The sequence below is a fragment of the Ambystoma mexicanum genome, chromosome 2q (genome assembly GCF_040938575.1).
Source record: "Ambystoma mexicanum isolate Mex_15411 chromosome 2q, UKY_AmexF1_1, whole genome shotgun sequence".
In the NCBI taxonomy this organism is placed as follows: domain Eukaryota; kingdom Metazoa; phylum Chordata; class Amphibia; order Caudata; family Ambystomatidae; genus Ambystoma; species Ambystoma mexicanum.
Genome location: NC_090924.1, coordinates 661,560,023 through 661,584,361, shown reverse-complemented (window position 1 = coordinate 661,584,361; position 24,339 = coordinate 661,560,023). Strand labels below are relative to the sequence as shown.

General features: G+C 48.1%; 1 protein-coding gene across 2 annotated transcripts in view; it reads right to left on the bottom strand.

Annotated features, from left to right (window-relative positions):
- Nucleotides 1-24,339, bottom strand: part of GRIN2A (glutamate ionotropic receptor NMDA type subunit 2A) — a 2,125,912-nt gene that overhangs the window by 247,249 nt on the left and 1,854,324 nt on the right. The gene's annotated exons all lie outside the window — the stretch shown is intronic.

Genomic DNA, 24,339 nt, shown 5'->3' with positions numbered 1-24,339 from the left:
TATTGCTTTGGACAAATTCATTTTAATTTTTTTTTCCTTTGTTTTTTTGTTTATCACTTTTGTTCTCGGACATGGACCATTTATTTACTTAGCCACATCGTTGTATGTTTGAAAATTTCACTTATTTTTGGTATTTAATACATTTTTTATATTTTCTTACACTTGTGTTATTTTCTCATTGGTTTGTTACATGTCATGATATGGGTTTTGACATTCACTTGCACCCATTGTGTATGTGTGTGTGACGGACATGTGTTCTTTTGCATACTTGGCATTGGGGTTGTGTCATGTGATTGCATTCACTATGTGGGTGGATGCAATCCTTGCCTGGGTGTTTGTGCTGGGTATGCTGGCCATTACTGCCATGATTGTGTATCGTCAGGACCTGGGGCCAGGGGGACATGTGTGGGGGCCTGCTGGCAGGTTCCCCACAGTGCTGGGGGGTGGGGGTGGTGGGTGACATGAGTGGGGGCCTGGTGGAGGGTGCCCCTGGTGACTGGGGGGGTGGGGGTGGTGGGAGACATGGTTGGGGGCCTGGTGGAGGGTGCCCCTGGTGACTGGGGGGGTGGGGGTGGTGGGAGACATGGTTGGGGGCCTGGTGGAGGCTGCCCCTGGTGACTGGGGGGGTGGGGGTGGTGGGTGACATGAGTGGGGGCCTGGTGGAGGGTGCCCCTGGTGACTGGGGGGGTGGGGGTGGTGGGTGACATGAGTGGGGGCCTGGTGGAGGGTGCCCCTGGTGACTGGGGGGGTGGGGGTGGTGGGAGACATGAGTGGGGGCCTGGTGGAGGGTGCCCCTGGTGACTGGGGGGGTGGGGGTGGTGGGTGACATGAGTGGGGGCCTGGTGGAGGGTGCCCCTGGTGACTGGGGGGGTGGGGGTGGTGGGAGACATGGTTGGGGGCCTGGTGGAGGGTGCCCCTGGTGACTGGGGGGGTGGGGGTGGTGGGAGACATGGTTGGGGGCCTGGTGGAGGCTGCCCCTGGTGACTGGGGGGGTGGGGGTGGTGGGAGACATGGTTGGGGGCCTGGTGGAGGCTGCCCCTGGTGACTGGGGGGGTGGGGGTGGTGGGTGACATGAGTGGGGGCCTGGTGGAGGGTGCCCCTGGTGACTGGGGGGGTGGGGGTGGTGGGAGACATGAGTGGGGGCCTGGTGGAGGGTGCCCCTGGTGACTGGGGGGGTGGGGGTGGTGGGTGACATGAGTGGGGGCCTGGTGGAGGGTGCCCCGGGATGGTGGGGGGTGGGGGTGGTGGGAGACATGAGTGGGGGCCTGGTGGAGGGTGCCCCTGGTGACTGGGGGGGTGGGGGTGGTGGGAGACATGAGTGTGGGCCTGGTGGAGGCTGCCCCTGCACTGCTGGGGGGTGGGGGTGGTGGGAGACATGGTTGGGGGCCTGGTGGAGGGTGCCCCTGGTGACTGGGGGGTGGGGGTGGTGGGAGACATGGTTGGGGGCCTGGTGGAGGGTGCCCCTGGTGACTGGGGGGGTGGGGGTGGTGGGTGACATGAGTGGGGGCCTGGTGGAGGGTGCCCCTGGTGACTGGGGGGGTGGGGGTGGTGGGAGACATGAGTGGGGGCCTGGTGGAGGGTGCCCCTGGTGACTGGGGGGGTGGGGGTGGTGGGTGACATGAGTGGGGGCCTGGTGGAGGGTGCCCCTGGATGGTGGGGGGTGGGGGTGGTGGGAGACATGAGTGGGGGCCTGGTGGAGGGTGCCCCTGGTGACTGGGGGGGTGGGGGTGGTGGGAGACATGAGTGTGGGCCTGGTGGAGGCTGCCCCTGCACTGCTGGGGGGTGGGGGTGGTGGGAGACATGGTTGGGGGCCTGGTGGAGGGTGCCCCTGGTGACTGGGGGGTGGGGGTGGTGGGAGACATGGTTGGGGGCCTGGTGGAGGGTGCCCCTGGTGACTGGGGGGGTGGGGGTGGTGGGAGACATGGTTGGGGGCCTGGTGGAGGGTGCCCCTGGTGACTGGGGGGTGGGGGTGGTGGGAGACATGGTTGGGGGCCGGGTGGAGGGTGCCCCTGGTGACTGGGGGGGTGGGGGTGGTGGGTGACATGAGTGGGGGCCTGGTGGAGGGTGCCCCTGGTGACTGGGGGGGTGGGGGTGGTGGGAGACATGGTTGGGGGCCTGGTGGAGGGTGCCCCTGGTGACTGGGGGGGTGGGGGTGGTGGGAGACATGGTTGGGGGCCTGGTGGAGGCTGCCCCTGGTGACTGGGGGGGTGGGGGTGGTGGGTGACATGAGTGGGGGCCTGGTGGAGGGTGCCCCTGGATGGTGGGGGGTGGGGGTGGTGGGAGACATGGTTGGGGGCCTGGTGGAGGGTGCCCCTGGTGACTGGGGGGGTGGGGGTGGTGGGAGACATGAGTGGGGGCCTGGTGGAGGGTGCCCCTGGATGGTGGGGGGTGGGGGTGGTGGGAGACATGAGTGGGGGCCTGGTGGAGGGTGCCCCTGGTGGCGGGGGGGTGGGGGTGGTGGGAGGCATGGGTGGGGGCCTGGTGGAGCCTGCCCCTGCACTGCTGGGGGGTGGGGGTGGTGGGAGACATGAGTGGGGGCCTGGTGGAGGGTGCCCCTGGATGGTGGGGGGTGGGGGTGGTGGGAGACATGGTTTGGGGCCTGGTGGAGGGTGCCCCTGGTGACTGGGGGGGTGGGGGTGGTGGGAGGCATGGGTGGGGGCCTGGTGGAGCCTGCCCCTGCACTGCTGGGGGGTGGGGGTGGTGGGAGACATGAGTGGGGGCCTGGTGGAGGGTGCCCCTGGATGGTGGGGGGTGGGGGTGGTGGGAGACATGAGTGGGGGCCTGGTGGAGGGTACCCCTGGTGACTGGGGGGGTGGGGGTGGTGGGAGACATGAGCAGGTGTGCAGGGTAGTCCCCTGTTTTGTGGGCTGCCTGCAGGGGCCGTCGAGGGTGACAGGACCCACCCAGCCTAATCGCGTGTGTAACTTCGCACGCACCCCTGTAATACACGTACCAAGCCAAATCGCGTGTGATAATTCCCGCGCACCCCTGAAATACACGCGCCCAGCCTATTCGCGTGTGGAAATTCCCGCGCACCCCTGAAATACACGCGCCCAGGCTATTCGCGTGTGGAACTTCCCGCGCACCCCTGAAATACACGCGCCCAGGCTATTCGCGTGTGGAACTTCCCGCGCACCCCTGAAATACACGCGCCCAGCCTATTCGCGTGTGGAAATTCCCACGCACCCCTGAAATACACGCGCCCAGCCTATTCGCGTGTGGAAATTGCCGCGCACCCCTGAAATACACGCGCCCAGGCTATTCGCGTGTGGAACTTCCCGCGCACCCCTGAAATACACGCGCCCAGGCTATTCGCGTGTGGAACTTCCCGCGCACCCCTGAAATACACGCGCCCAGCCTATTCGCGTGTGGAAATTCCCGCGCACCCCTGAAATACACGCGCCCAGGCTATTCGCGTGTGGAACTTCCCGCGCACCCCTGAAATACACGCGCCCAGGCTATTCGCGTGTGGAACTTCCCGCGCACCCCTGAAATACACGCGCCCAGCCTATTCGCGTGTGGAACTTCCCGCGCACCCCTGAAATACACGCGGCCAGGCTATTCGCGTGTGGAACTTCCCGCGCACCCCTGAAATACACGTACCCTGCTGTAATCGCGTGTGGAACTTCCCGCGCACCCCTGAAATACACGTACCCTGCTGTAATCGCGTGTGGGACTTCCCGCGCACCCCTGTAAATGACGTACCCTAGTTTTTCGCGTGTAGGATTTCACGCGCACCCCTGGAATTCCCGTAGCCTAGCTTTTCGCGTGTGAAACTTCCCGCGCACCCCTGTAAATGACGTACCCTAGTTTTTCGCATGTAGGATTTCACGCGCACCCCTGGAATTCCCGTAGCCTAGCTTTTCGCGTGTGAAACTTCCCGCGCACCCCTGTAAATGATGTACCCTGGCTTTTCGCGTGTGGAACTTCACACGCACCCCTGGTATCGACGTGGCCAGGGCAATCGCGTGTGGGACTTCCCCGCACCCCGGGATACACGTACCCAGGGCAATCGCGCGAGTGACTTCTCGCGCAACCCGTTGTACACACACGCGCGAATTTTTGAACAGTGGGTGTCCGTGTAAATGGCGTACACCTTTGCACATCATTAGTCCTTTGGGGTCACGGTATGGCCCATTGCTGTTTGTGGGTGGTATTTGTTGGCGCAGGTTTTGGCGCACTTTCGTTGAGTGCGTCGGGACGCTACCGCCTGCTTACTTGTGGCGTACGTTTTTGGGCTTGTGCGCTGGTTTGATCGAGCGCTGTTTTGCCCTGTTCGAATCCATGAATACGTGTTGCCGGAGAGCGTGTGGGCGTTCCGCGCACTTGCCTCCTGTACTTCCCCGTGCCGCCCACATTCTTCCCCATTCCGAGTGTTGTGCCCCATTTTATTCCCCATTCCGAGTGTCCCGCCCTGTGTTCCGCCTACTTTAGAGCTGTGCGCTGCGCTCGGAGTGATAGCGCAGTGGCCGTGGCGCACGCCGTTGGTTGACCTGTGCGCCGGCGTGCGCCGCGCACTTTTTCAGCGCACGTCCTATGCTTTTCTTACGCACGGACTTCCATGAATCGACGTGCGCTGGTTTCCCTGCGCTTTTCGCTATTTTTCGGCGCAGCGCACGTATAGGCCCCTCTGCGCCGGAATTTTCGGCGCACATTTATTCCATGAATCGGCCTGTAATTTGGGAGAGGAACAGTTGTGTTTCAGAGGTAGAAGTAACAGTTTTTTGTGGCAACTGCACTATTATGTCCAGAAAGGAAAGCAAATTGTTCCAGGTGCAAGAGATGGGGACATTTTCCAAACTGTTGCAATAACTTTCAAGGGAATGTTTGTCCTCTTAGGGGAAATGCACTGTTAATAAATGGTGAGAGATATGAATCTTCTGATGAGGATGGAGATGGGAATGTTGAGATGATCGCTGTGAACATGGTTGGTGCACAGGGGAGTGATGAGGACTCTGAGAGTCCTGAAGCAGATATTTGGTTGCATGGGGAAGGGTGTGCATGATGGCAGATATGGGTACGAAGGTATCACTGAAGCCAAAGTAAGTTTTTGAGAAGCAGATGCTGGGAGATATGGAAGATTTGATACCACCCGGCATAAGACCGGGTGGATATAATATGGATAGAATAGAACGTTTAGGTTACTTTGTGGAGGATTTTGAAAAGGAAGGTTATGGTGAAGGTGTATGTGACTAAGAAGGGAGCAACATTTCTAGGTTGGCATGAGCAGAAGAAATTATTCATATGATTAGAAACCAATACTAGTGATCAAGTGCTCCATGTGGGGATGAAAACTATAGTAATAGATGTGGAGATTAGGGTTTTGGGGTTGTTTTACAAGAAATATCTGCATGAGAAACATACAAACATTTATATATATCATACATTTCTCATGCAGTCATTTCCGTGGCGGACCTTTCCACCACGGTCAAACAACCCCAATTCAATTTAACAAGTGTTTAGTGGATGAGAGGCATCTCTTGCAAAATATGTCAGAGATGCTGTCTATGATTGGCAAAGGGATGATTTTTACTAATTTAGATCGGACTTCTGCCTACTATCAAGTAGAGTTGAATCCACAGGGCAGAAAACTAACTGCCTTTGTGTCCAGTTTTGTAGGATGCCATTTGGTTTGGCCTCAGCGCCTTCAATATTCCAAAAAGCTATCTATACATTCTCTAATGGGGAAATGGGAGTTTACTTTTTCCGGCATGGCGTTTTGATTTGTGCTGAGACCTTGGAGGAGCACGAGAAGACATTAGGAAGGGAGTTGCACATATCAGTGGAGAAGGGTATGACACTGAGGAAGGAAAAATGTGTATTTCGAAAGTAATCAGTGGAATATACAGGACACATGATTACCTGGGATGGGGGTGAAGCCTAAGAAGGATATGGTTGATAGCACAAGTAATGTTGTGATTCTACAAAGAAAAGCGATGTGAAATCGTTTCTGGGAACGATAGAGTTTTACTAGAAATGTGCAAAAGGTTTGTGGACAAAGTGCTTGAAATGAGGAAAGGGGAGGGTTTTGTATGGAACAGCAATTGTGAAAGGGAATTTGGTGCAATAAAAAAGGATATTGATATGACGAAAGTTTTGGAACAATTTAGCATGCTGTGTTAAAGGTAGCAGCAAGTGACACAGGAATTGGAGTGGAGAAGGTCATGAGGAAGGATTATGATATATTGTGTGCAGTTCACGGTGAAGAGTCAGGATGGACTAGAAAATGGAGATTAAAGGGAGATGAGAGGGCGATGAGAGAGCATATTGGGAGTTGAAAGATGAGTTAAGTGTTGAAGGATGTTTGTTGTACAATTGGGGTACAATTGTGGGGCCAATAATGGTGAGAGAGAAACTTGTGGATATTGCCCATGCAGGTCGTATTGGGTTACCTAAGGCTAAAACTGTATTGAGAGAAGATTATTGGCAGGCATGTGAAAAAAAGAGGCTTGAACATTGTGTGGAGTGGGTGAAGGCAGGCGTGTGAAGGCAAAGGTCCAACCTTTCATCTAGGCAGAGGAGCCAAAGGGATTTTGGGATGAGCTGGCTATGGATGTGTTGGGTCTGGTGGATGTTAGGTCTGGCAATGGGAAGTTTGTTGTGGTGGTGTTGGATCTTCTGTCAAGGTGGGGTGAATATAAGATTGTGAGGGATGCCAGTGCTTTTGTGCTATGTTTTTGGATACCATTTCTGAGAGGGAAGGATACCCAAAAGCATTCTCACTGATAATGGGAGTCAATTTGTGGGAAAGATTATGAGAGAGTATGTCAACAGATGTTGAATTGTGCACCAGAGTACAGAGCTGTACCATCCTGATAGTAATGGAGATGTGGAAAGAGTAAATAGCAATATTACAGATGTGATAAGAATGGCAGGTGTATATGGTTGGGTAGTAGCAGTGAAGAAATTAATGTGTGCACTCAGGATGTGTCCCAATGCAGTGAATGGAGTTAGTCCTTTTGAGATGATGAGGAGGAAGAAGAGGAATACAAAGATGTGTCCCCAATTGCTTAAAAGGGGGAGAGCGCCAGATATTGATGATGAAGATGTGAGGAGGAGAGCGAGTGTAAGGAGTGGTGAGACTTTGAGATGGGTCAATGAAAGAAAAAGGCACAGATTGATTGATATATGTGTGGGTGATTGAGTAAGGATAAAGGAAGTTGCTGTAATGAATGGAGGTGATCTTTTGTACAATTAGCCAATTTGGGTACATAAAATGATGAGAGTGGCTGTGAGGATCAGGGGAAGTCAGGTGTGGAATTTAGGAAGGGCAGAAAAACTAAAGAAAGGAACATGTGTTTGTGTTGTGTAGTCGGGAAGGATGGGAGGTGTGTTATAGCACGCTTTGGGAGTTCTTGGAAGAGTTTGTGTTCGTGGTGGAATGTGGAATGAATGTGACTCATTGTGATGCAAGGAGGTCCCAGGATAGTTATTTGGATTGTGTACATAAAAGTCACTGGAAGGCTGTGGGCTGCTTTCAACCAACTTCATGTTAATTAAACATGAACGTTTATAGAGGACCACTGACGAGTCTTTATTAGAGAATAAGACATTTGAACATGTTAATAAGTGTCGATGAAACTGCATAACACTTCCTGAAAGAAATATGTATTCTCAAAAATCTTCTGGAAAGTGCTCTGAAGTTCCATGCAGTTTCAGTAGAAGGCATAAAGTGAAGAGCCTGAAAGTTGAATTTACCTTTCAATTTCCTATAGGGGATACTCATTGTCACCAACAGCACGAACATCTTCAAGGATTAACAACACATTTGTAGGAGAAACATCTGGGCTCAGGCCCAACCTATGCACGTTTTGGTGAACATCCATGAAGCACTTTATTCAATATGTCAGTATATTTTTTCTAGTGTCCCTGGGTCTCACAAATGGTCTGCGGACTAAATTCAAGTAACCATGTAGGATTGTTATTTGCTAATAGGGACTGGCTATTTCCTTCTGGCCACCATCTTGGAACTTCAGAGTCTGTGCTGCAAAAAGTTTGGCAAGAATCATATCACCGCTAACTGAGGACTATCCTGACCGTATGAAGGGCCAGGACAAGTCCCAGAGATGTGGTATATGCCCCCATTAGTGAACAATGTTTACATTTAGCTTTGGGGTACGTGGGCCCAGGGCCATTTTATTTACATGGGGTGCTGAATTGTACCCATTCATTCACGCTCTCAGAAACCTAGAGTGACTTTAGACCATATGAAAAGGAAAGGCATGTTTGGGAGGTCAATAACTTTGTCACCTGTGGATTAACAACATTAAACTTTCCAAGACTCATACAATGCCACCTTTTGTGTATTTTAGGAAGTTTTTGTTAAGAGGCTGGAATGCCAATCAAAACATTTACCATGTAACTGTTCCCCAATAAGGGAACTGAAATACCAATGGCAACAAAAGAAATGTTGCCAATTATGATACTTTTTTGACGTTCTTTCTGCAGACAGGAAAAAGATATACGTCAGTCAATAGTTCCTATTCTAATTACCATGCACACATTGTATTAAACTGTAGGGAAAAAACAGGATACATGTATATATGTATGGCTTGAGGATGGCTAGTTGAGTCAATGTGCCAATGACATGTCCCAAAGTCATACTCTAGGTACATCGACAATTGGGCATGGGGACATATTGTTAGATTGGTAGAGTACTAAAACATTTATGGTTAACCCTCTGTGATGAAAACCTTTATCATCTTTGGTGGAAGGGAAATCATGGTCAGGTTATGCTGTGTAATTTTCATCTTGGAGTGTGCATTCTTTTGCCAAATAGTGACCTCTTGGTCCTGTAGAATAGTAGTGTTGAGGTGCCTGATCACTTGGCTAAGATATTAAGGGAAGAGATGTGTTTTAATTATGTTATGGAATATTACATAATGTGTGATGCCTCTACTGCTCTCTTGAAGCGAGACCCATACTTTTGTAGCCAATGCTGTGAAGAATTGTCCTTTAACTCTGGCAAGTCTGAATCTGGGCACTATTACTTGCAGCATGGCAAGACACAATAATTTATCACGTAAACAATTGGAATATTTTAAGGGGTTCCATTTTGTCAATCACATTGAAACTCTCTTAAATATGGCATGATTGAATGAATCCTCAGTTTCATGGCACCTGATGTAGTAGTGCAAATATCCTGTAAATGAACTTAAAATGCATACACTCTTGTTGAACACTTTTATATGAATTATTCCTGGCTAATGAACCATACATTGTATTAACAGTAGTGACATCTCTATTATGTTTGTCTATGGTGTTCTTGTTTTAAATGTTTGTAATCTACAAAGAAGATAAATCTGGCATGCGCAACAATATATTTTGCACATATTTTCTCTAAACAAGCTTTTCTCTTCCCACTCTCCCAATGTTGTGCTCATAAGCAGTGGAGAAAATGTTCATAAATACACGATTGGAAGGGTGGGACATGAGAGTTACATAGTTGTGTCCATTTTCTCAGCCTCTGGGATTTGCCTGATATCTCTAATGCACCTTTTCTAACTTAACTGCTTCCAGAGAGGAAGAGGATGCGACACATTGCCATCTTACAAGGGTGTAAAATCCTTAGCTTTTTAGATTTGTATTAATGCTATACTAGTGCAGGTAATCCATCTCAGAAAGGGATCTCCTAACCAGACCCCCTTTCAGTAAAATCCATCCCAATGTTTAGTGTACACCTGTGCCCTGTTGCATCAGTATCCTGATCTGCAGCTCCTGCTCCCCAGCGGCACGGAGTAGGCTCAGAGGTCATATGTGTCATGTTTAACAGCAGCTGTCACAGCAAAGTCACTACAGTGCAGAGATTGCATTTAAGTTTGCACCTCTATTTCAAAACCATAAAAATTATGATACACTACCACCGGTTGGCTGCATAACATGTCAATATAAGCCATAGCTAGGTTCTGGTATGGTGGCTGATAACGCACATATTTAAAGCCACTTGTGATTTGTAACATACCTGTGTCAGCCCTATGAGCCCAAACCAGCTATGAGATATTTTGCGGCTTTAAGGCAGGCTGGCTATCTGCATTGCAGTTAATGAGACAAAAGACAAAGCACCTGCCTCTGTTCTCTCTCTGGGAGGATGGATAACGCTGCCCTGCGATGCTAAAGAACTGCTTCACACTTAAGTAATGGAGGCATTATTACCCTTGCAGTATTGCCGCATTTGGTAATACCACTTGTCCCTTATGGAGTCCAATCGACTCCACAGTGCAGAATAATTACTAGCAGTTACTGCATTGTGACCGCATGCAGTGACAGTAATAGTGTTTGGCAGTATTATCACAAGTAAAACCCCACATTTATCATGAAGCCTTAAGTCTCAACATTAACCTATCCATCTAAGCCCTCATTCTACAATATAGTCTTAGTTTGTTCACCTAAATGTTAACATATAAATCAATGCATATAACAGGATGCTAGACCGTAACAATTCCGTCTTCTGCCAGGTTTTCAACCCATACAGAATGCCTGGCACTCATTCTATCCCTAAATGTTTCTGCTCTCATTCACCTATCACATATTGCATTTTCTAATTTTGAGTTGGACACTCTTGGCTTTCGAGCATGGTTGTCCCAGAATTACTAGATTTGAGTTGGTGTGATGACTTCACTGTGGAAGTTCTTCAGCCATTAGCCCAGCCATACACTACACTTATTGAGACCTACGTATATTTCTTACAACTGCCTTCAAGAAATAGCCATTGCTTCTACTGACAGTTTTGAATGTACCCTGTACATTTTCTGCGCTCAGGATCCACGATCCACGTTGCCTCGATTAACAGCATGTACCCAACCTATCAAAAACGTCATCTCCCGCCCTTAATCCTGCATAGCCTCGGCTTGAATCTGTCTGCTCTATCTTCTTCACGTGATACCCACCATGGCGGAGGAACAATGCACCAACTTCCAGACAGGCATTCACCACTTCTGAGACCACTGCAGTGGTGCATTGCAGCAGTAAACAACGCTTCAGAACACAACGTCCCATGAGCAGAACATCATTCTGAAAACAGACACAGGGGGCTAGAGTTTATTGTTTAGCAGATTTAATTCATGCACATTGTTCACACATTGGTTTATTACTGTAAAGTGCTTTCATGCTCAAACATTTCCCAGTAAAAGGCGATGATTTGCTGTTGCTAACATTGTGAATTTCAAGGTAAACCCCAGCATATTTAAAATATCTAGCTGCAACTATTAAAATAGCTGTGAAAAGGTCATCTAGCTGCGATGGTAATATAGCTGTAAGCAGTTAAACTAGCTGTATGAGTTCTTTGAGCTGATATTGTCAAAGTGGTTATGCAAAAAATAGTCTAGTTCTGCGAAATTCATACAGTTGTAATAACAATCAGGCTCCAACACACATATCTGGCTGTGAACCCTGAATTTAGCTGGAATACATTAATATGGGTAAGCAACATCGATATAGGCATAACAACATCTAGACTGCCTTCAGCAACATAAATCTAGCCTTGCAACACACATGTATCTGCAACAAATAATCTGGATGAGTAGGTCTGATATGATCTCACTGAACCAATTAATATGGCTGTGCATTTATCCATAAAACATGAATGTACCTGGAATAATGGATCTGGCTGAAAGAAAATCTATCTAGCTGTGCATCATGAATGTTTCTGCAACAATGAATCTGGCACTGCACAATCAATATATTTGTGCAACCGAAATGTGGCTAGGAAATTAAACTGGATGGGTAAACGACAAATAGTCTAGCTATGCAGCATGGATGTATGTGTAACAATGTATCTGCTGTGGAGCTCCACATGAATTACATTAATCTGTGTGCACAACACACATCTATCTACAACAAATGAATCTGGCTGTGCAGAATGAATGTTTCTGTAACAATCTGGCTGTATAACATGATTTTGCTCTGCAACAGTAATCTGGCTGGTTCAATTAATCTGCATGGGGAAATTGGTGTAGCTCTAACAATAGTCTAGCTTCAACAAATAATCCCGATAAATGATAATCTTATTCTGCAACATGAGTTTATCTGAAATCATTATTATGGTTTAGCAAAATTAAAACAGCTGTTACAATAATCCACCTGCAACAATGTATCTGTCTGTGCAATAACTAAGACTTTTATGCAACATCTGCAACAAATAAACTGGCTGTGCAAGAATCCATCGGTGCAACATGAATGTAAAAACACTGATTTGCTGCTTACTAACTCCTGGAAAGAGACGAGTGAGTCAGGAGTAAATACGAGTTAGTACCAGATATGTATTTGCAAATAAAGCAGACTCTCTAGAACTAACGTACAATCAATACCTCCTTTACAGAAGGCCTCTTGCAATGGAAATGCATGGTAGTGGGAGCAAGGATTGACGACGAGGGATGAAGCAAAAGAGATCTATCTGTACTTTATATAACACCACCCTGTACGTTTGGGTGATAAGGAATATATCATGGATGCCAGTTTTCCATTTATAAAGGTGTCAGACATCCGCAGAGGGTATAATGATAGTGAGGAAACTGGTAAAGAGATCCCTTTGATTCACTTCTTAATCCTAATTCTCCTGCAGTGCCTACATGCTAACACAGCATTTAACCTGTTTCAGTTAGGGTATACATACTAAGAAGGAGGGCTCTTCTTTCATATATGCACCGTTTCAAATGGACCTAGCACTTTTGATGGCTAGGATTTCTTCATGGGAGTTTGTGGAGTAAAGAACATCACTTCACCTAGATCGTCCTTTCTGCAAGGAAGCAGGAGCTGGTGTTTGCTTATGGACTTGCTTTAGGGGCATCACAGAGTCACCATCTTTGATGACTTCCTCTAGCAGTGTACACATAAAAGGTAACCATGCTCCAAATATATGACTTGTTCCTTTCCTCTTTAAAGAAAATATGCCGGTCATCCCTCACTAGGATACATTTCAGTTGGTGTGTCTGCTTTTGCTTTGCTTCTTTCTCCCGTTGCTCCATGTTTATTAGTGATGCTGTACTTCTAACATTTCCCAAATGTCCTGAGAGCCAAGTGTATCCAGGGAGAATTTCACCCTATGGATGATATGTGAGGTCAATGCCTGTAGAGCAACATCCGATAGAGTACATGCACACTCGTTTGGTGTATGAACTTGTATTTAGAAACATTTTACATCACAGACCTAATGTATGGACATCACAGCCAATTACACACTTTAATTTGTCTTAGGAAATCGTCCTATGCATCTTCAGATTATGTGTATTCATCTGTGCCTCTGTCTCCAAAGCGAGCATGAGCCAACACAGGCTGAGTAGCAAGCTTCAGAAAGGCTGGATGCTCGTTCTTCATGATTTGGGCATGTTCGTGTAATGTGGTAGACCTAATGCCCAGGTCTAGGAGAACTGAAGATTTCATGGAGTACCTGGTACCTCTGAATAGCAACGTGCAGAGTTCAGAATTGCTGGGGTGCACTTTGGAGCACTTGCTAACGTATACATCAGGCATGGAAACATCCATGGAAAAGTTCTTTAATTTGTTTCGTACACGTCACCTTTGGCAAAAGGCCTATGTCTTTGAACATGGACACATTTCAATCATGAAAGATGGGTTTTGTGAGTCAACACCTGCTTCCTGCATTCCGCAAAGTCGTCAAGTCTACTTCTTGCAGATTAGCTGAGCAGTTCGTTGGACAGGGCTGTTAGGGCTGGAGCTGCAGCTAGACCAGGACAGCACAAGATGCGCACAGCTTTTTAAAAAGGCTAGTAAACACTGTCATTTGCTCTGAGCAACATGGCTATTTTGTCAGTTTTATGTATGCCGGCTACACAATACCATATCTACTACAGTATTGCAGAAATAGTACCGTATTTTTTTTTCTATCAACAGGGTTTTTAGGGTCGAAACTGCAGCAAATTAGTTCTACTCATGTTACCCCAAGTGTTTAATGATCTGGTGAATGTGGGCACTGCATGCCCTATTCAGATCAATTAATTCACCATAACAAAGGGCAAGGCTCTTTCTCTCCCAAAGCCAAAGAGATAACAGTCTCTTTTCGGTATGTGGGAATCAATATACCACATCTATTACATTATCAAGAGGCAGCTGTTATGGTTCGGGACTTATTAAAAGGCAATTTTGGGAGGCTTACTTTGATGGCCCATGGAATGATAGTGAATGAAATACAATTAGGCTCACTCATTTATGAAAGGGCCATGCTTTATTAACTTTGTGTACACCGGCTGTTTTATAAGTTATAAGTGTGGGGGGGTCGGGGGGAGGTCTTAAACATATCAAATCCCATCCTTTATATAATGTTTGAATTCAAGTACCACAAAAACCACTCGATGGTTTCACACTGAATGTGTATTAGAATCTGGCGCCTGGGCAATTGCGCTTTGTTTGGTGAAATGTCATCTAATGTATAAAAAACCAAAATAGACTAAACAATAGAAATAGGAATATTACTTCAATTTCAGCCATGGACTGTCTGCAAAATGTTTTTTTTTTAAGAATATCGCCGGCTGAACAGTTCAACCACATTGTATATGGGGTGGAGCAGGAAATACCGGCATAACAGCAGTGCGTAATGCTCTTATGCATTCATGTTCTACTCCGTCCCATTGTTCAGCACTGACTGTACGATGGAGGGGCACATGGAGAAGAGCTCTCCACCATGCTGACCACTTCCATCTTGTCAGTGCACTTCATTGCATGCCTTCATGAGATTTTCATGCAGGTGTAAAACGAATGGATTGCTTTGGAATCCGCCTTTATTTAGCGCCTGATAAAGAGCACGTGGGTTCCATTGGTGACCATTAATGAAGGGCCCCTGCAAGCGTAATGTCAGGAGGTAATAACGTTGCCACAAGATGGAGAGGAAACCCCCACCACCTTGCGAATGCACACAGTTGCATGCACGGGACCCAACAGTGCATATGTGCAAATGTTGCTGGTCCCCTGCATGTAATTTGCCTTTACAGGAAAATGATGCCCTTTGATTAGGGCAGCTATCTTTGATTTGCAAATTTGGCCTCAGCTTGCAAACTTTCCACTGCAAACCCTGTTTTTTTAAATTTTTTTAAATGGCATTTTTCAGCACACTATGAAATGCACGGACTGCAGAATGGCAGGGCTTGCCCCAGAAGGGTGACATTTGCTGTTTAAAATATAAAAGGCCAGATGTTGCCATTGAGTACAGTGTATTAGTGGGATTTATACATTCGGACTGTGTGGGCATAATCGCATTTACAAAGGGACAACACAGTTTACTTTGAATCCTGATGAAATATGCTATGCAGCTGAGTCCACCCAGAGCAAAGCTGTCCGGGATGCCTCAAAAACAAATGGTGTGTTCAACTTTGGGCCCAATAGAGGGAACCGCACACAACACAAATAGTGACAACGTTTACACCGATTGTTCGGGAAGGGGAGGGAGAAAACATATTTCCATTCGACTTTGCATAAGCAACTTTGTCCGAACAATAGCTTAAAAAGTGCAGAATTTCCATAATTTGTGCATGCGGTCATGCCCACAGTTGACACTTATATTTTCCCCAACAGGCCACCTCTCCTGAATGGACCCGGAAATGACAGCAGCGCCAGGCCAACAAGCTAAGGTGTGTGCTGGAGGTGAGGTCGGCAATGAGGGAGTAGGATGGTGGGTGCGGAGTAGGGGGAGAGTAGGCAGAGTCAAGGGACGGCAGGGAGCAGGGCGGGCAGGAGATATGGGATTGTGGTGGTGTTCTCTGCATGAGAGAACGGAGGCGGGTGAGGGAATAGGAGCGGCGCGCCTGGTGAAGACTTGGGTGTGTCCCCTGCATCGTAGAAGTGGGGCGGGGGCAGGATTTGGCCCAGCAACGTTTTCTCCTTAGTGCCAAAGCTGGATCTGGGAGACCATGTTCTGCAAACATGCCCTGCAGGGAAATGCCACGGATTCCTGAAAAAACGGTGTGTATGGGTCATGGCTTCAGACCTTCCCCCGTACAAAGCACCCACTTGGCATGATGCAGGCCATGTCCAGTGGGCACTGCAGGTATAGTCACTGTGCTTCCAGTATGGCCCAAGGCCACGTGTGACAGAATCAGCAGGGCATGCTGGTTAGGGGGGTTTAGTTATTAATGAAACATGGCACATTTGTGTGGATTTCAGTTTTTGCATTGCAACCATCATTTCTCTTTTTTAGGGAAATATGTACAAAATAATGTATAGAGTTTATTAAATGACCTTCCCACAGGAGTTCTTATTAGCCCATTTTAACGGTTTTCTCTCTCTCTCTCCTTCTCTCTCTCTTTATATATGAGACATGATATACCAAAAGCTTAAGCACATTTTTGGGGTAACATCTTCTTTGCTTTAAAAAGTATTGCAGCATCCGGTGAATAGTCTTCAGCCTTATCTTTCCCTGTACTCCAGAGTACTTTCTCTTACTGTGAGGACATTCTCACTTTATTAGAGTGCAATACACTGTGAGAAATACCCCATGCAAGATACTGAACCGGAGCAGTTTGCGGTGCGTGTCTCTATATGCAGAAATATGCATAATTCACTTAAAATTGGACTCTCTTATAGGCGGCGTCCATAGGCACATCTCAGATTCCTTTGCTTTCTTTTCGCTGTTGAGGTATTGCATAGACAATGCACAGTCAGCAGAAGCAACACTGTTATTGCACTGTAATCTTGTGCCGAAATGCATTGTTCATATTAAGGCATAGAAAGCTCATTTTGATTGGAAGACCTTCGGAGTTACAATATAACATGCAGTTTCCTGAGCAGTCAGCTGTTTTCCTTACTGCTATCGATTCGCAGAGTGCTCAACAAGAAGTGATCGTGGGATGAATTAGTCCTTACACGCTGACGACCAAACAGAACAGGACAGGACATTCGCAAAGTTTAATTCACAAAATGGCCTGACGCTGCACCTGACGCTGCACCAGAAATGGCGTACTCAATGTGCTTACAAAAATGCCTGTGTGGATCATTCTATATCCAGGATTAAGTAAAAAAACGTTTTAAATTAATTCTATAAACTCGCTCATAGATGGTAACTTTTAACTCAGTGATCAGAAGGCTGCGAGTATGTGCACCTTAAACATTGTTGGCCAACATATGATATGATATGATCGTTTATTTATATAGCGCCTATACACAATGTGTTTCAAAGGGCTTCAAGGCAAGGGAGGGAACAAGGGAAAATACAACCACATTCTTACAGGCCATGAACAGTAAGGATGAAATTGACTATCGTACTCGGCCTGCCGACATTTCAGATAGTGCAAGAGCTAAGACATAGATAAGGAAGGGAGGGGGAGAGTGGGAAGGAAATAGAAACAGACAGGCGACTACTGTACTAGGCCTGACGACATTTCTGTAGAGCCGGAGAAAAACAAAAGGTGAGGGAGAGGGGTGCAGAAAGGGAGGGGAGGAACAAAACAAGCAACTATCATACTAGGCTTACGACATTTCAGATAGTGCTGGAGGCGTGGTGGGGAGTAAAAAACAGTAATGGGAGGGTGGAGCAAACAGACGAGGTTGCTATCATATTAGGTCCAGGGACAATTCTGATAGAGTAAGTGCATAGAAGAAAGTAAGGGGAGGAGACAGGAAAAGGGAGAAGGGAAAGGAGGAGAGAAAAGAGAGTAAGCAGTCAAAAAGAGTGGAGAAGCAAGAGTGAAGAGCGAATACAATTGCAGAAGTCATTAGTCACACATGATGTTGCAAGCCAGGATGCAAGATGAAGATGGAAACAGCATGATTCAGGGCCACCATGAGTACAAGATGCAAAGGAAGTCCAGCATGAGAGTTGAGAAAGAGTGACGCACAGTGAATGAATAAAGTCCATAAAAGTAAAAACCAGCATTGGCCACAAGACAGTGATGGTGAAAGAAGGCACCAGGTGGGCGGGGCTTGCTAAGTGGTGAAAAAGAGCAGCAGGCAGGAAGGTACCAGGTGGGCGGGGCTTAGGCCAGGTGACCTAGATCCACTTGCACCTACTCCCATCTGCAAAGGAAAAGAAGCTGGAGGGCTCCTTAATTAGGGAAACAGAGCGGCAAGCAGGAAGGCACCAGGTGGGCGTGGCTTTCTAAGTGGTGAAAAAGAGCGGGAAGCAGGAAGGCACCAGGTGGGCGGGGCTTGCTAAGTGGTGAAAAAGAGCAGCAGGCAGGAAGGCAACAGGTGGGCGGGGCTTAGGCCAGGTGATCTAGATCCACTTGCACCTGCTCCCCATCTGTATATGAAGAAGACAAAGAAACCACAAGATGCAATCAAGAGGTTGAACATGTGACTGGGTTTTTTGAAGAAATTGAATGAGTACAAGCTAGTCTGTTAGATACCTCTCTTTACCAGAGGCTGGATGAAGCACACTCTCATCATGTCCCCCAACTGAGCGCAAAGTCAGAATCAAATCACTGTTCTAGTTGTCTGGGGAAGATCGCTACACAATGAAACTACAATCAAAATGAGAGACAAAACACCTCCAGCCCTACATTGTGGAAGATCCAAGATGCTGGTTCTAATGGTAGCACAGATGTGTCTTGCCCTGGCCTAGTTGAGTGCATATTCCCTTATCACAGGCCAGGGAGGAACCACCCCACACATCCAGACGTGCAGGACAGGAAGTGGTGCTAAACAACCTCAAATGTACCGATTTTCTCATAGAAAACAGGCTATGTCCTGGGCTGCATGATAGCAATACGCACAGTGCATGGGGGGTGTTTTAGCCCTTCTGGACAATTATACTAAAAAACAGCACAGGCCAGCATACCATGCTGCATAATATGCCAGCTCTCCTTCTTAGCTAATTTTATAACACTGCTCTGAATGCCCCCTAATCAATGGGGTGTAGGGATAACCTCCTCAGGTTAACCACTTCACCCGTTGAGCCTTGAGAAGACCCCTACACTCTGCATCCATAGCCTCTCAATAATATTACTGTCTATGATATATATATATATATATATATATATATATATATATATATATATATATATATATATATATATATAATACATATATTTTCAATTAAAACACTTCTGTTGCAGGGATGTTAAGGTGAGCACCACATAGTAACAAAAGCTTTGAAATTCAAGAGAAAAGTTGTATTGCAGGGACGTTAAGTGAGAATTTAACACAACAAAACCCCTGAAATTCAGATAAAGCCACCTTAATGTTGTACCCCCTGTTGTCCAGCCTATAACCACAATGATGACATCACAGATCACATCACTGATGAAATCACTAATTACATGTTGTATGAGAACACCGATGACATTTGCAGGCCGATCCATGGAATTAATGTGTGCCGCGCAAGCGTGCGAAAGCGTGCGAATCGCAGCGAAAGTGCGAAAATCGCAGCGCAAGCATGCGAAAGCCACGCACATCGATTCATGGAAGTCCGTGCATGTGTAAATCCTGGGATGTGCACTAAAATCCTGCGTGGCGAACGCGGGCGCACACGTCAACAAACAGCATGCACTACGTGCACTGCGAAAGCGCACATAGCGCGGCACACACAACAAAAGTAGGAGGAACACGGAGCGTAACACGCGGAATGGGGAACAACGCGTGAAAATGTGGGCGTTACGGTGGAAGTACAGGAGGTAAATGCGCGGAACGCCCACACGCGTGCCACAACATGTATTCATGGAATCGAACAGGGGAAACGCGTGCGCCAAAAAAAACACGCTAATCCGGAAACACGTACGACAGCGTTTGCCGCCCCGCGCAGCATAAAATTTCGCGCAAACAACAAACAAGCTCAGACGTTACGATGAAAATAGCATTCCTCGCAGCAGTGGTCGTGGGACACCGCAGGAGGAGGAGGATAGCCAGGCCCAGAATTTTAATCCCAGGACCAGCCTTTTTGGGATGCCTGATGACCAGGTGTATGGGAGGTAAAGGTTCCAGCCACACATAATACTCGACCTGGTGAGTGAGTGGGAGGATGACCTCACATCACCCTCCCTGTGCTCCCAAGCACTGAGCCCCTTGGAAAAGGTGCTCAATGTACTGCACTTCTTGGCCACTGGTTCATTTCAGCGGAGAAAGTAGTGGGGGAGTGTCATAGGCCATGCAGTCACGCTGCCTACACCAGATGTTGGCCATCATGACTGCACGCTCTTCAGTCCGCAGGCACATACACATGCCCAGAACACCTGCAGAAAGGCAGGCTGCCGTCCAGGATTTTTACAAGGTGGCACACTTCCCCAAAGTGCTAGGTGCCATTGATTGCACCCATGTGGCTCTACGTCCTCCCAGGGCAACTGAGCATATCTATAGAAACCGCAAGCACTGGCATTCCATCAACGTGCAGGTAGTATGTGATGCCAAGGGAATCATCACCTCAGTACATGCCAACTATCCAGGGTCCACCCATGACAGTTTCATTTTCAGAATGTCACCCCTAAACCGGGAATTAGAAGCTGGGTGTCATGGCGATACATGGCTGCTTGGTGAGTATAAATGCCTCTGCACATGCCTGCATGTCAGATACTGAGTAATGTCAAAACCCCACTAATGATACCCATCATCACCTCCCCAGGGGACAGTGCCTACCCTCTGAGCACCCACATGATGATGCCAATTCGGAACCCCACCACACCAGCTGAGGTAAAATACAAAACAGCCCATATTGCAAACCGGGGCATAGTGGAGCGCACATTCGGAGTGCTCAAGTCACTCTTTCGCTCCCTTGACCGCTCTGGTGGGCAGCTGCTATATGCGTCCCCAGTAGTGTGCAGGATCATAGTGGCAGCATGTGTCCTGCACAACGTTGCAACCCGCCGGGGCATGCGGGTGGACATGGTGGTGCCCCCACATCCCCAACCACATGTTCGGCCGCTGCGCATGGGAGGGGAAAGGGCCCGTGGTGAGGCAGCCCGTACGCAGCTGGTGGATAATTACTTCACCTAAAATCACACCCCTGTGGAGTGCACACAGCCCTGGCACATACCAGCTGACAATTAATGATGATGACATAAGGGACAGTCAACTGTCACAACCATACCAGCCTGAGATTGGTCACCTGGAAGTGTTACATTGTGTGCATCCCTACCTACTGAAAGACAACCAATGCTATGTCACAAAAAGGCACACATTTATTCTGCATGAATGACTACCCCCTTGAAAAATACAACATGTAAATAGTGCCATGTCACCCAACCCTTCCCCATCTCAGCTACCCAACACACCATGGCATGTCATGCAATGTGAAAGCAAACAAATGAATGCACAACACATGACACAAGTGTCACGAAGTGCACTGTCCCAAATGGAAACAGGCCACAGACAATATGCTCCCAGTAAACAATAACAAACAGCACACATGAACAAATACTTACCAGCAACACAATACAGCAACACAGGATGAAACAGTGGCAAAATATGACAGTACAAAATCAAAGTAGTGCAAGTCTTACAACCTGAATAAGCCAGCACATCGACCCCTTCCAACTGCAGAGGGTTGCTGTCAGGCAAATATGTCAGTGTACTGCATACAACATGAACTGCACCTGCAAAGGAGACGGCCTTGTGAAGAGATGAAGAAGGTACCTGTGAATAAGGAGGAAGACATGGATGCACAAGCATATATCAATACACCATGCAGTGTTCAATACAACAACAATCCCCACTAGGGATGTCCACACTGTTTTGACCACAGACTGCCCGCACAGCTCATGGGAGCCCAATGTGACTGTGTAAGTCACTGTCACTTGGTCAGACCCATTGCAAGCCCATGGAAAGGGGACGCAGGAGGGGTTTGTGTGTCAGGAACCCAAGCATCTAACCCAAACACAGGACAAGCCTGCATTTGCCCAGCTGGAATACACAGTGGATGCCCATGGGAGCCACACAAGGCAAACACACTGTTTAAAAAAAAAAAAAAAAAATGCCCATGTGTGGGCTGGGGGGGGGCACCCAGGAGGTTCGAGGACAGGGTGCACACCAACACCCACCTGCGTGGATGTTGCGAAAAAAAATATACCTCCATGGGCTCATGGCCTGCACGGCTACGCCAATATGGGAAAACTGCTGTCGCTCTCTTCACCCTCTGCTGCTACATCAGGAGGTGGCGGTGGTATGGGAGGCAGCCCACGCAAAGCCCTGGTATGGTCCTCCATGGCAGCAAGCATGCGGGTGTGGAAGGTCTCATTCTGGAGGATGATAGTACGGAGATCCGAATGAAGCAACTCATGGGTTGCCTGCATTTCTGCACGCATGGCCTTGCGTGATGCCCGGACCTCCTCACGAGTTGCCTGCAGCTCATCTGAGAGGGAACATGTGAGCTGCTCCAGCTGCTGTTCTGCTCTAAAATTTCGGGAAGCCTCAAGTTCAACCACATTCTCCCTGAGGAAATGGAGTTCTAACCTCAGGGCTTCCCTGTAGCCCTGGGACTCTACAGATATGGCTTCGCACAGAGTTTCCAGTGCTGCCCGTTGGTCCCTGTTGGACGCCAAAATTTCCTCACTGTGTGATTGGCAAATGGACTCTGTTGCCTGCTGTTGGAGCTCCATCTGCCTTTCAGGGGGGAGAATGGAAGTGGCCAACCTCTCCATTGCCTGAGCCATCATTTCAACCGATGCTCCCTGTTGTTCTGCTATACCGTACATGGAGTTTTCCCATACAGTATTGCCTGGTGGCGCACGGCCACCGCATCGGCGGGCACCACACCTGTTTGGGGCAAGGCGATCTGCACCTTGCTGTGCTGGCACTGCCTGAGGCTGCAGGACTGCATTCCCCCTCTGATCTGCTGGCCCAGGAACAGGATCAGATGTAGTGGAGTGTGACCCTGCATCCGTAACCGCCAAAGGCGGAGTTACCAACACTGACATCCCCATAGAGGGGTCTACCCCTGGTGCAGGTGGGTTGGACAGAACAGCATCCCTGCCACAAACCCTCACCTGCGACAGCACATAAGTCTCATCATCCAATTCAGCACCTGAATCATAGAGGTCTGGGGAGGTGCACCCAGAGACACCCATGGACAGTATGGTCTGCAGGAGGATTGGGTTTTCACCCACCACCAAACCACGTCCTCCACTGGTGCCCGGTCATGGCTGAGATTCCTCCTGGGTCTGCACCATCTCCTCCACCTCTACAGCATCAAGTGCGTCATCACCTGCAAAAACATGAAAGACAACAAATGGAAACAGGCATGAGCACCATAGCACACACATAGGCCTGACAAGCCAGAGATCCAGTACATGAATTACACATGTCCCACATGACTATAACCCTGGCATGAATGCACTGTCAATGAGTTGGAAGGGGAGGCACAAAGCAGACACTGAGGACATCAAGATGGAAAAGCAACACATTTGCTGCATGCTGGATAACACTGGCATCACACATTAGCCTGTGAGTGGCATGTCCAATACACATACATGACACACGCCATTAAACAGACGGCATGTAGCATAGCCATGGTACATTTGACAAGTACAGCCAGATGTCAGTGAATGACTACTGTCACCCATCCATGTGAGATGGACATGATGAGATGAAAAATGCAAAATAGTGCGACAAAATATGCATGTGCCACACACTGCAACACATCCAGTGTACAATAATACAGTGATGGCAGGCAGATGGATACATCGATGTTTGGTCACTTCAACATGACAGGAAACAACAATCATGTTCCACATTCAAACAGGCCCCAAAAATTAATGTGAGCAGGCCCTTACTCAATCAGCCTGAATGGTCAAATCGTTCCCATAACAAGGTAATAAATGTGGGCCAATGTGGGTTGTAATCTATGACAGAAGCATGTCACATATGTGGCATTAGGGCAGAAAAATGTGTTGCAAAAATGGGAGGATTGAAACAATCAGGCTGAATGAACACTGAAAAATCAGAGCAATGTTGTTGCGAGATGTCAGTTCAAGGGCAACTGCAGTAATGTGGTGCTAATTGGCTTCTGTGGTCAGAAGGGATACTGTCATACCCAAACCCAAGGCCGGTGAATGGTTTGGAGGAAGCACATGGGTGACCCATACCACTCAGGTGTACACACCCTCACCTGGCACTCAATCATTACACATCACTCAAGAAACATACACATGGATTACGCACACTTCCATGGGCACTCACCGGACAATGCTTCCTAATCTGGTAGGTCTCCAACGCCTTGGATCTGTTCCTCTGTGACAAAAGTTCCAGCAACAGACTCATGTTCAGTGAGTTGGTCGTCCTCTGGTGGAGATCCACCGCCAGTCACCAGAGTAGAGGCATGATTGGAAGCCAGCTTGTTCTTTGCTCTGCGTTTCAGGTCATTCCACCGCTTGTAGCAATCATCAGCTGTGCGCCTCACAAATCCAAGGGCACTAATGTGCTCCGCGATGGTCTGCCAGTGGGCCCTACGTTGAGCAGTCGTAGTCTTAC